Here is a 10,501-nt window from a genome sequence, read left to right as displayed (position 1 = left end):
TTTACATTGGTGAGATGTCCTGGCTTCCTATATATATAAATAGAGAGAAGCACCACTCAGAATAATTAATTGTTTAAATAAAAGAAGCACCACTCAGGCTAATTATTTAAATAAAAGCACCGTCTGAATGATTAATGTTTAATTAGTAAAAGAAGAAAGACGTACTGATTGGTTAAATAAAAGGAGTAAAGAAAGACAAGGAAATTGATCACCGTCATTTATGTAAGTTACTACAGAGCTAGTTCTTCAATTCATTAATTCGATCGGTTAAAACGCAATGATCATTAAGATATTGTCTTTTTCAATTCATTAATTTGGTATCTTAACATACCAAATGTTAAGCATAAGAGACACGCGAAAAAGACAGAAAAGGTTAGAGTGGCTTGTCAAAGATAGCGGCAGAATGTACTATTTCCGATCCTTGCGTTAGTATCGTAGGTTAACGGAGAGATAAATTGGCAGAATATAGGTGAAGAGAATGAAAGTGCATGTGCATACCTAATTAGCAAGCTCTCGATGTCTCCCTTCAATTTATGGATTAAAATCCTCTATAATATTTGAGAGATTTCAGATAAGTGATTGTGAGAAACCACTTATAGAACTTACCTAACTGGATAAGTAGTTGGACACGCAATCTAATTTTTATTTGGTCATGTGAATTTTATAAGTGGTCTATCACATTCCACTACAAAAATACTGACAATTGGACGCGTGTCTACAGTACCAGTTACTGTAGACACGCGTCCAATTTGACACGTGTCTTATGAGACACGTGTCTAATTGTACAGCCGCCACAATTGGACGCGTGTATGTAATACACGTGTCCAATTGGACACGCGTATTAAATACACGTGTCAAACTGTTATTTTTTTAAAATATAATTTTTTTTTATTAAATAGAATTTCAACAATTGGACACGCGTATTTAATACGCGTGTCCAATTGGACGCTTGTATTTAATACGCGTGTCCAATTAGACACGTGTATTAAATACGCGTGTCCAATTAGACACGTGTATTAAATACACGTGTCAAAATGTTATTTTTTTCCAAATATAATTTTTTTTTAATTAAATAGAATTTTAACAATTTCCAATTGGACGCGTGTGTTTAATACGCGTGTCCAATTGGATACGTGTATTAAATACACGTGTCAAAATGTTATTTTTTTTAAATATAATTTTTTTAATTAAATAAAATTTTAACAATTGGGGACGTGTATTTAAATACACGTCCCGGAATGGTGTAGGTAGGCGCGCAGGAGTTATCCCGCGCCCACCTGATGAGCATTCAAAAAGAATTTTTTTTTTTTTTTTTTTTATACACTCTCGTAACTCTCGTTCGCTCTCTCTCTCTCTCTCTCTCTCTGCGCGTTCTCACCTCTCTCTCTCGCCTCTCTGTCTCTGTCTCTCGCGGGGTCACGCCGGAGGGCCGGCTGGGTCGCGGTTCTGGTATCCTCTCCTCACGGGTTTCGCTGGAAGATCACTGGAGCCGCCGGAAGTCAGTCGGGTTCCGTAACGGCTTTGCGCCGTTCCTGGAGTGGAACTCGGCGAGGTGGGGGCAGGGCTGGGTTCCCCTGAGCTCACCGATCCGATCAGCCCTCCCTCTCACGCAGGTTCACAGCCACTCCAACCCACTCTCGATCTCTCACTCTCTCTGTCTTTGTCTCTCGCTCTCCGTCACTCTCTCTGTCTCTGTCTCTCGCTCTCTCTCACTCTCTCGCTCTCTCTCTCTCGCTCTCTCTCACTCTCTCGCTCTCTCTCACTCTCTCGCTCTCTGTCTCTCGCTCTCCGTCACTCTCTCTGTCTCTCGCTCTCTCTCACTCTCTCGCTCTCTGTCTCTCGCTCTCCGTCAACACCCTCTCGCCTCTCTGTCTCTGTCTCTCGCTCTCTCTCACCCTCTCGCCTCTCTGTCTCTGGTATATACCGGACCACCGGCCAGTTCTAAGTGGACGACGACTGGTTCTGCATGTGTTTCGAAACTGGCCGGTTCTGCATGTGTTTCGAATTCATATTTTTGATTTTAGCAATATTTTAAATAACAATTTTCTTTTAAATAGCAATATTTTAGCAATATTTTAAATAACAAGTTTCGAAACTGGTTCTGCATGTGTCAATTTTTTTTTTTTTTTAAAAGCAATACATTTAGCCACGTGTATACATACACGTGGCTAACAATTTAGAATTTTTTTTAAAAAAAAAACGGTTTGACACGTGTATTAGAATACACGTGTCAACCCGTTTGACACGTTATTATAATACACGTGTCAAACCGTTTTGACACGAGTATTTTCATACACGTGTCAAACCGTTTGACACGTGTATTCTAATACACGTGTCAAATTGTGCAGTTCGTAACATGCACATTTGACACGCGTATCACGCGTGTCAAAATGCACGTGTCTAACTGTTTGACACGTGTACGACACTGTACACGTGTCAAACTGCACGTGGCTATTTGCATGCATTTTTGTAGTGTTCACCTATTTAAATTCTCTTAAATTTGAATAAATAATTGTGTAGAACATAATCCTCGTGTTATATATAGATTTGCCATCTTGAACACTGACCGAGTGATTTTCAGAGGTAAAGAAATAGGAATAGAGATAAGTGTGAAAATTGTGATACATGCATGGAAGGCAGCCACCCATGGGGTTTGTTTTCCCTTTAATAGAGCCCCCAACGTGCGGTGAGTCCCCCAGCAAGACCAACACTAAATCAACAAGATAGTGCTGGGTGGATTGCGTTTGCCTCGTATGATCATATTTAGTTCATTACATAAATGGGGAAGAAATGTGACTTCCATGTCACTTGTGTATGTGAATGGGATGTGCTTATATGTATATTTGCAATATTTTTGAGACAAAGCATTTTAAAGCCGTAATGACTATGAACCTATCAGGACTCCGTAGTTAAGCGTGTTTCTGCGAGAGTAGTACCATGATGAGTGACTTCTTAGAAAGTTTGGTTCAGGGGAGCCAAAAGCGAATAATATTGTATCGTTGAAAATAAGTCGTTACAAATGGTATCAGAGTTATTGCTCAGCTTGAGATAGGAGTGTGCATAAGCCCATGGGGGTCGCTAGCGGGTACTCGTTGGGATGCCAAGAATGGGGTGATCCCATGAGGGTTGAAAGCGGGAATTCTGGGTCCCAAGAGGGAGTGATTAATGTGACATCCCACATCACCTGGGTATAGAAATGATGATGTGCTTATATGTATATTCGCATCATTCTTGACACAACTCGTTTTAATGCCGTGATGGCTATGAACTTATTAGAATTTTACAGTTAAGCGAGCTTCTGCGAAAGTAGTATCAGGATGAGTGATCTCCTCGGAAGTATAGTTCGGAGGATCCAAAAGTAGACAATATTATATCGTTGAGGATAAGTCTTTACAAGAAAGTATCTGATATGTCGTACCCATGCACATGGTGTCCTGTGATCGATCAGATTCTTCCAATTTTGTTTTCCCTTATATGATCATGACGGAGGGAGGAGGGAAGTAACAGAGGGTTTTACCTACACCTCTAGCACGACAGTCTAACTTGGAGCACAAGTCGTAGAAAACTTTTCGTGGAGAGGAAGCCAAGTTTTTTACACCGTCCTCTTTGGGAAATCATATTTAGTTACATATTTACTAAAATTTCTTTCCGTGTTAAAGAAAAAAAAAATTAATCCACATAAGATTAAATTTATTATAGTTGGACTTGATCATACGAGATTGCATCATTAGATTCACGAACCCATTCTTATAAATCATTTTAAAAAATTCTTAATTTTTATTTGATGAATATATAGGTAATAATTTATCGTTAAGGTCTGTGACGGCTTGCGAAAATAATTCAAATCTTATTAAGAAAAACAATTAAATTTTAAGATCGCGTACAATCAAATATTTGATATTTACACACTAATCATGAATTTTCTCCTCTTCATAAACTGTCTCCTCCCGAATGCTTTATAGTACCCTGAAATAAAAAGTAACTGAATTTTATATCAAAAATGCTTTCATAGCTTAGTTGGACTTGTCCGACCATTTTTTTTTTGTCTCACCACTGCTCGTCCGGCCCTCCTGTCTAAAAGGACATGTTTTTGTTGTTGGAATAGGGTTTCTTAATTAGGGTTTGTTGTAACAATCCTTTCATCATTATCGGCATGTTTTGGAAACTTTATATTCTCTGAATAAAAATTACATGCCCTGCCTATCGTGGCATATACAACTTTATTCGAGCAATAATAGACAATTAATTTTTATTAATTTATGTTCATCACGTGAAACATATATATATATATATATACAAAAGATGCCTGCCGATCCATATATATATATATATACACAAAAGATGCCTGCAGATCCATGCATGGATAGCGTGTGGCCCTTTTCCTTGAATCACGATCCATTTATCGCATATAATATTTAAGCAATGGCAATAGGCTGGGGGTCTATTGTCTGAGTCTCAAATCCATATATATATATATATATATACACAAAAGATGCCTGCAGATCCATGGATAGCGTGTGGCCCTTTTCCTTGAATCACGATCCATTTATCGCATATAATTAAACAATGGCAATAGGCTGGGGGTCTATTGTCTGAGTCTCAAACGCTTAGCCGTCCACCGACAGAAAAAATGTACGCGAATCCCATCTAAATTCTAAAGAAAAAAAAAACCCAAGTCATTGCTCCAAAGATCCATCTAATTGAATGTGTGTTTACTCTAAATTTACTCAATTAGATAAGGATTTTTAACCACCCACTGCTAAATTCTTTTCATAAAATTTGTCTACTTATATTCAACAGTGGGAAAAAAAAAAATTAAGAGATGTGATTTACAATTTTTTCACTTTTAAATTGAAAGGCTAATCAGCTCAAAGGAAAACAAAAATTTGATCAAAGTGATATGCATCCACGGTGTTCGTGCGTGCATAGACTAACTAGAATATTCCCCCGGCCACCACGCGTACGATCGAAGCAAATGGTCCAGTGGCCAAAACTTGGCCTATTCATAGGAAAAAAGTCTTGCCAAATATGGAAGGGAGATGAGTTCCTTGTCTTGGTGTGTAAATAGTTTGCACCTTTATGTTGTGCACCTTTATATTCTACCTTGTTAGGGAAATTATCATCCTCTAGGCAAATGGGTCTATACCTGAATCAGGGCCCAGTTGATATTGCTGGCCCAACTTGACCCGCTCAGTCACTATGGCTTAACAGAGTCTTATAACACCTTGAATGCTATGTTTGGAACACATGGAATAAATACATTATCCCATGAGGAGTAAGTGTCCCACTCCTCCACTCTCCCACTTAACCTCTATCTCATCCCACTAAGAGTCCCACTCAGCCATGACATGAAGGTGAAACAATGCGGTTGAGAATTATGTGCTTATAAATAAGCTACTACCCCAGGTACAAAATATATTCTGAATATATGCTGAAAATATACTAAACTTTCGACTCTCAATACTCTCCAAAATGGCCCACTGACTTAGGCATCGGAGAGGGGACGTCGGGAGACCCCTCCTCTGATGTATTGTTTGTTCTTCCTTGCAGATTATGAAGAACACGGCAAATCAAAGATCTACACGTCACCGGACTGAAAACTATTCTAACAGTTTGGCACCGTCTGTGGGAATCGATGAATCGTTTCTTGCGAAAAAGAAATTCAGAACGGTGACTTGTGATCAAATCACATCTTTCATCAACATAAGAAGTAGATTCACGCAGATCTAAGCTTACACATAATGGATCCGAACAGCGGAACAAATCTATGCTAGGCCTACATGTGATAATTTTGACAAATCAAATCTCACTCCAGATCAAAAGCTTTGATGCGCGCTCGGCTCGGCCATGATATGATGATTGCACTATCGAAGCAGTTGGTGGGGGGTCCTACCCCTGGTGCTATCACAATCTCCAAATTAAACGAAAACGGATGCTGAGTTCTAGCAACAATGCCCTGAACAACTGCAGGTTTGGAGAGACCCGATTTCACTGTATCAGCGAAAACTGCCAGTTCCGTGAATGGCTTGGCCGGTTACGACGATAGCTATAACGAGGCCATCATATCCAGATTCAATCTGGTACTCACGTCCCATGTTCATCCAGGCCACCGAAGTCCTTGCCAAAAATCCGCGAGGTTCTCCTGCCCAAGCGGAGGGCCGAGGTGGACCCATCCACCACGGGGCACTGATCTTCTTCGGCCGCTCCATGCCAGTTTCCCCATGCAAGACCAGAATATGGAGAAACGAGTGGGTCGGACAACTAGGTTCTTTCAGATCTTCGTCACATTCGACAATACCAAATCTGTGTCAACACACATCAGATCCATGTTTTTTCATGAAAAAAAAAAATACAAAATGATATGGGTTTATGTAAAAAAAAAATAGAGGCATGATGCTGTCACTCACGGTCTAGAGATACTATGCCATTTTCGCCGGATTTCCAGATAAGTTAACTATTTGTTTTGTGATTTACATCACTTAATCGTTTCATAAACATAGCCTATGTAGATGCTTTGCTATTTCCTTCTTTTTAAGATAAAGACAAAAGGTCACATATCAAAAGCAAAAAGAGAGTTGATTAAATCCTCTTCAAAAATGGGCAAACTTTACGTGAGATTTTTATAATTAAAAAACCTCATTGAAACAAGGAATTTGATTCTTATACTACATCATCACAACAACTGCACAACAACCTCTCACATGAGGGTGGGCTCCAGTGTGTGGAACCCACCCTCATGTGAGGGGTTGTTGTACAGTTGTTGTATTAGTGTTGTAAATCTAACATTTTCCTTGTTACAATATAATTGTAAGGCCATGGAGTAGTTCACGATGCTTGCCAAGAGAAATCACGTGCGTACCTGACACCTGTACATACTCGTGATGTAGATGGCCTACCGCCCACATTAGGTTCATCCTAAAAGTATCAAGTGTTGACAATGTCTCAATTTGCCTAGTAAAATATACACGGTTTATATATTTATTGTCTTCACTTTTACATATCATCATGTTATCTTTAATCTCAAAAAGAAGATTTTGATCCAAAAAGAGGATCCTAGTCTTCCCATTCTGTTCTTTTGTAGCTTCGGACATTCTACAAAGAACCAAATCGTATGCAATTTGATATCGCAACTCCAGGTGCTGCATTCTGTGCTCTGGAGAATACGATCCACAACCGACCAACCGACTGGAGAGTACTTAAAACAGGAGTTCTTCGCCCTTGATCCTTTCCAGCCGGTATACAAAAAAAAATGTTGTTACCTCCTCGGTGATCTGATTACAAACAAAGATAAGCTATTAGAAGCTGTCAAGGCGACTATCCGAACATCCAAGGCACAAGAAGTTCATTTTCGAAGCGGTCAAGGTGGATTCCTGAGAGGCCCAACTCAGTTCTAGTCATCTAAAACAAACGGTATCCAAGTAGTCAGATCTTAAAAATATTGAAAGGAAGCAACCGGTTCATCTACACTCCTCACATGGGCAAATGTCATTAAAGAGAAGTACTCCAATAAAAAAATTCAGGAGTCTAGAAAAAACCATACGGAAAGTCCCTCGGTTCTATTAGGGCCAGAAGTAATGAATAAGATAAAAATCTAAACTGAAGATACATTCCGAGCCTAAGGTCCAATTTGACAGAGAGTCCAATTTGACCGAGGCTCCAATCCAACGAAGGATAAAATCCGAGCCGAGAATAAATTCTACCGAGACTCCAATTCGATCGAGGGTCCAATTTTCCCGAAGGTGAAATCCGAGCCGAGGATCCAATCCGAGCCGAGGATCCAATCCGAGCCGAAGACACATTTCGAGCCTAATGTCTAATTTGACCAAAGATAAAAATCCGAGTTGAAGATAAATTCAGAGTTGTGGAAACATTCCGAGCCAAGGGAGCAATTCAATCGAGGCTCAATGCACAACTTCATCAGAATATTGAGATAAGTTCACTCTTTGCATTTTTCGTTTATGCTAGCGTACTCATAAATTTTTAGATAGTCAAATATATCTCATGCATTGATTGGTAAAGTTTAAAATTAACTTTTCACCGCAACATATAAAAATGATTACACATCAAATATCCTAAACTTTCATACTCAGCTAAAAATCAGCTAAGTATAAAAGTTGGGGGGTACCAACCCGGTGAAATAGAAAACTGAAACAGAAGACTATATTAAGTCGCTTAATTGAATCTTAGTGCAATTTTGCATACTTTGCATTAATAAATTGTTAATTGCTAGATTTTGCTGCATATATGCATACCTATGTGCCTTTTAGACACAGGCAAGGCTAATATTTCATATCATAGGTCTCTATCGAGCAAGATCGGAAAATTCTAAAAAAATAAAAAAAATACCCATGCTTTGTCAAGCTTCTCTTACGCAGGTCTTCCTTGGCCACAGAAGTTAAGAGCTCGTCAAGAGGGCCCGTCGAGAGAATTCTGATGGCAACCAACTAAAGAATATTCTTTGGAAGACAGGTGGCTTCTAGAAGACCCTGTGTTGCATACTAAAACGCAAAAAGCCATCACAACAAACTTATATGACTCGAATCACGTTGAGGGGATTCGAGCCAGCCAAACTCTGAGACTCGGATCACGTTGAGGGGATTCGAGCCAGCCAAACTTTGAGACTTGGATCACGTTGAGGGGATTCAAGTCGCAGAAATGCCGAGACTTGAATCACGTTGAGGGGATTCAAGTCGAAAAAATTCCGAGATTTGAATCACGTTGAGGGAATTCAAACCGGACAAATGCCGAGACTTGAATCACGTTGAGGGGGTTCAAGTCGGAAAAATTTCGAGATTTGAATCACGTTGAGGGGATTCAAACCGGACAAACTCTAAGACTTGGATCACGTTGAGGGGATTCAAGTCGCAGAAATGCCGAGACTCGAATCACGTTGATGGGATTCAAGTCGGAGATACTTATATAACTCGAATCACGTTGAGGGGATTTGAGTCGAGACTTGAATCACGTTGAGGGGATTCGAGCACTACAACCTCATCCTGCCTCGAGATTACTCGGCATGATTTGAACACAAAAAAGCCTCAACACCAGTCCGAGCATCCAAAGCCTCAGCCAAGGCTCCAAAAATCATCAAACGCCAACAACCACAGTTGCTTGGAAATCAGCCTATCAACTCAGGTATGCAAATTGATCATACTATTCGATACATATATACATATGTTCTAACAGATTTCAGGGATCCTGCTTCGGCAAAAGTCATCAAAACAAACCAAACAGGGAGACAACCCTTACAAAAAAATGTCTCCGAGAAAAAAAAAAAAAAAAAAAAAAAAATTCCGAGACTAAAAAAGTCTCCGAGATAAAAAATTTTCCGGGACTAAAGAAGTCTCCGAGACGAAAATTTTTTGTCTTTAAAAAAGTCTCCGAGATGAAAAATTTTCCAAGTCTAAAAATGTCTCCGAGACAAAAAAATTTCCGAGACTAAAAAAGTCTCCGAGATAAAAAATTTTCCGAGACTAAAGAAGTCTCCGAGACGAAAAATTTTCCAAGTTTGAAAAAGTCTCCGAGACAAAAAAAATTTCCTAGTCTGAAAATGTCTCCGAGACAAAACATTTTCCGAGACTAAAAAAAGTCTCCAAGATGAAAAATTTTTAAAGACTAAAAAAGTCTCCGAGATAAAAAATTTTCCTAGTCTGAAAATGTCTCCGAGACAAAAAATTTTCCGAGACTAAAGAAGTCTCCGAGACGAAAAATTTTCCAAGTTTGAAAAAGTCTCCGAGACTAAAAATTTTCCTAGTCTGAAAATGTCTCCAAGACAAAAAAATTTCCGAGACTAAAAAAGTCTCCGAGAGGAAAAATTTTCCGAGACTAAAGAAGTCTCTGAGACGAAAAATTTTCCAAGACTAAAAAAGTCTCCGAGACAAAAAATTTTCCTAGTCTGAAAATGTCTCCGAGACAAAACATTTTCCGAGACTAAAGAAGTCTCCGAGACCAAAAATTTTCCAATTTTGAAAAAGTCTCCGAGACAAAAAAATTTTCCTAGTTTGAAAATGTCTCCAAGACAAAAAATTTTCCGAGACTAAAAAAGTCTCCGAGAGGAAAAATTTTCCGAGACTAAAGAAATCTCTGAGACGAAAAATTTTCCAAGTTTGAAAAAGTCTCCGAGACAAAAAAAATTTCCGAGACTAAAGAAGTCTCCGAGACGAAAAATTTTCCAAGTCTGAAAATGTCTCCGAGACAAAAAATTTTCCGAGACTAAAAAAGTCTCCGAGATAAATTTTTTTTTCCGAGACTAAAGAAGTCTCCGAGACGAAAAAGTTTCCAAGTTTGAAAAAGTCTCCGAGACAAAAAAAAATTTCCGAGACTAAAGAAGTCTCCGAGACGAAAAATTTTCCAAGTCTGAAAATGTCTCCGAGACAAAAAATTTTCCGAGACTAAAAAAGTCTCCGAGATAAATTTTTTTTTCCGAGACTAAAGAAGTCTCCGAGACGAAAAATTTTCCAAGTAATTTTCCGAGACTAAAGAAGTCTCCGAGATGAAAAAT

Source organism: Alnus glutinosa, chromosome 9 (genome assembly GCF_958979055.1).
Source record: "Alnus glutinosa chromosome 9, dhAlnGlut1.1, whole genome shotgun sequence".
In the NCBI taxonomy this organism is placed as follows: domain Eukaryota; kingdom Viridiplantae; phylum Streptophyta; class Magnoliopsida; order Fagales; family Betulaceae; genus Alnus; species Alnus glutinosa.
Note: the sequence above shows the minus strand (reverse complement) of the source record.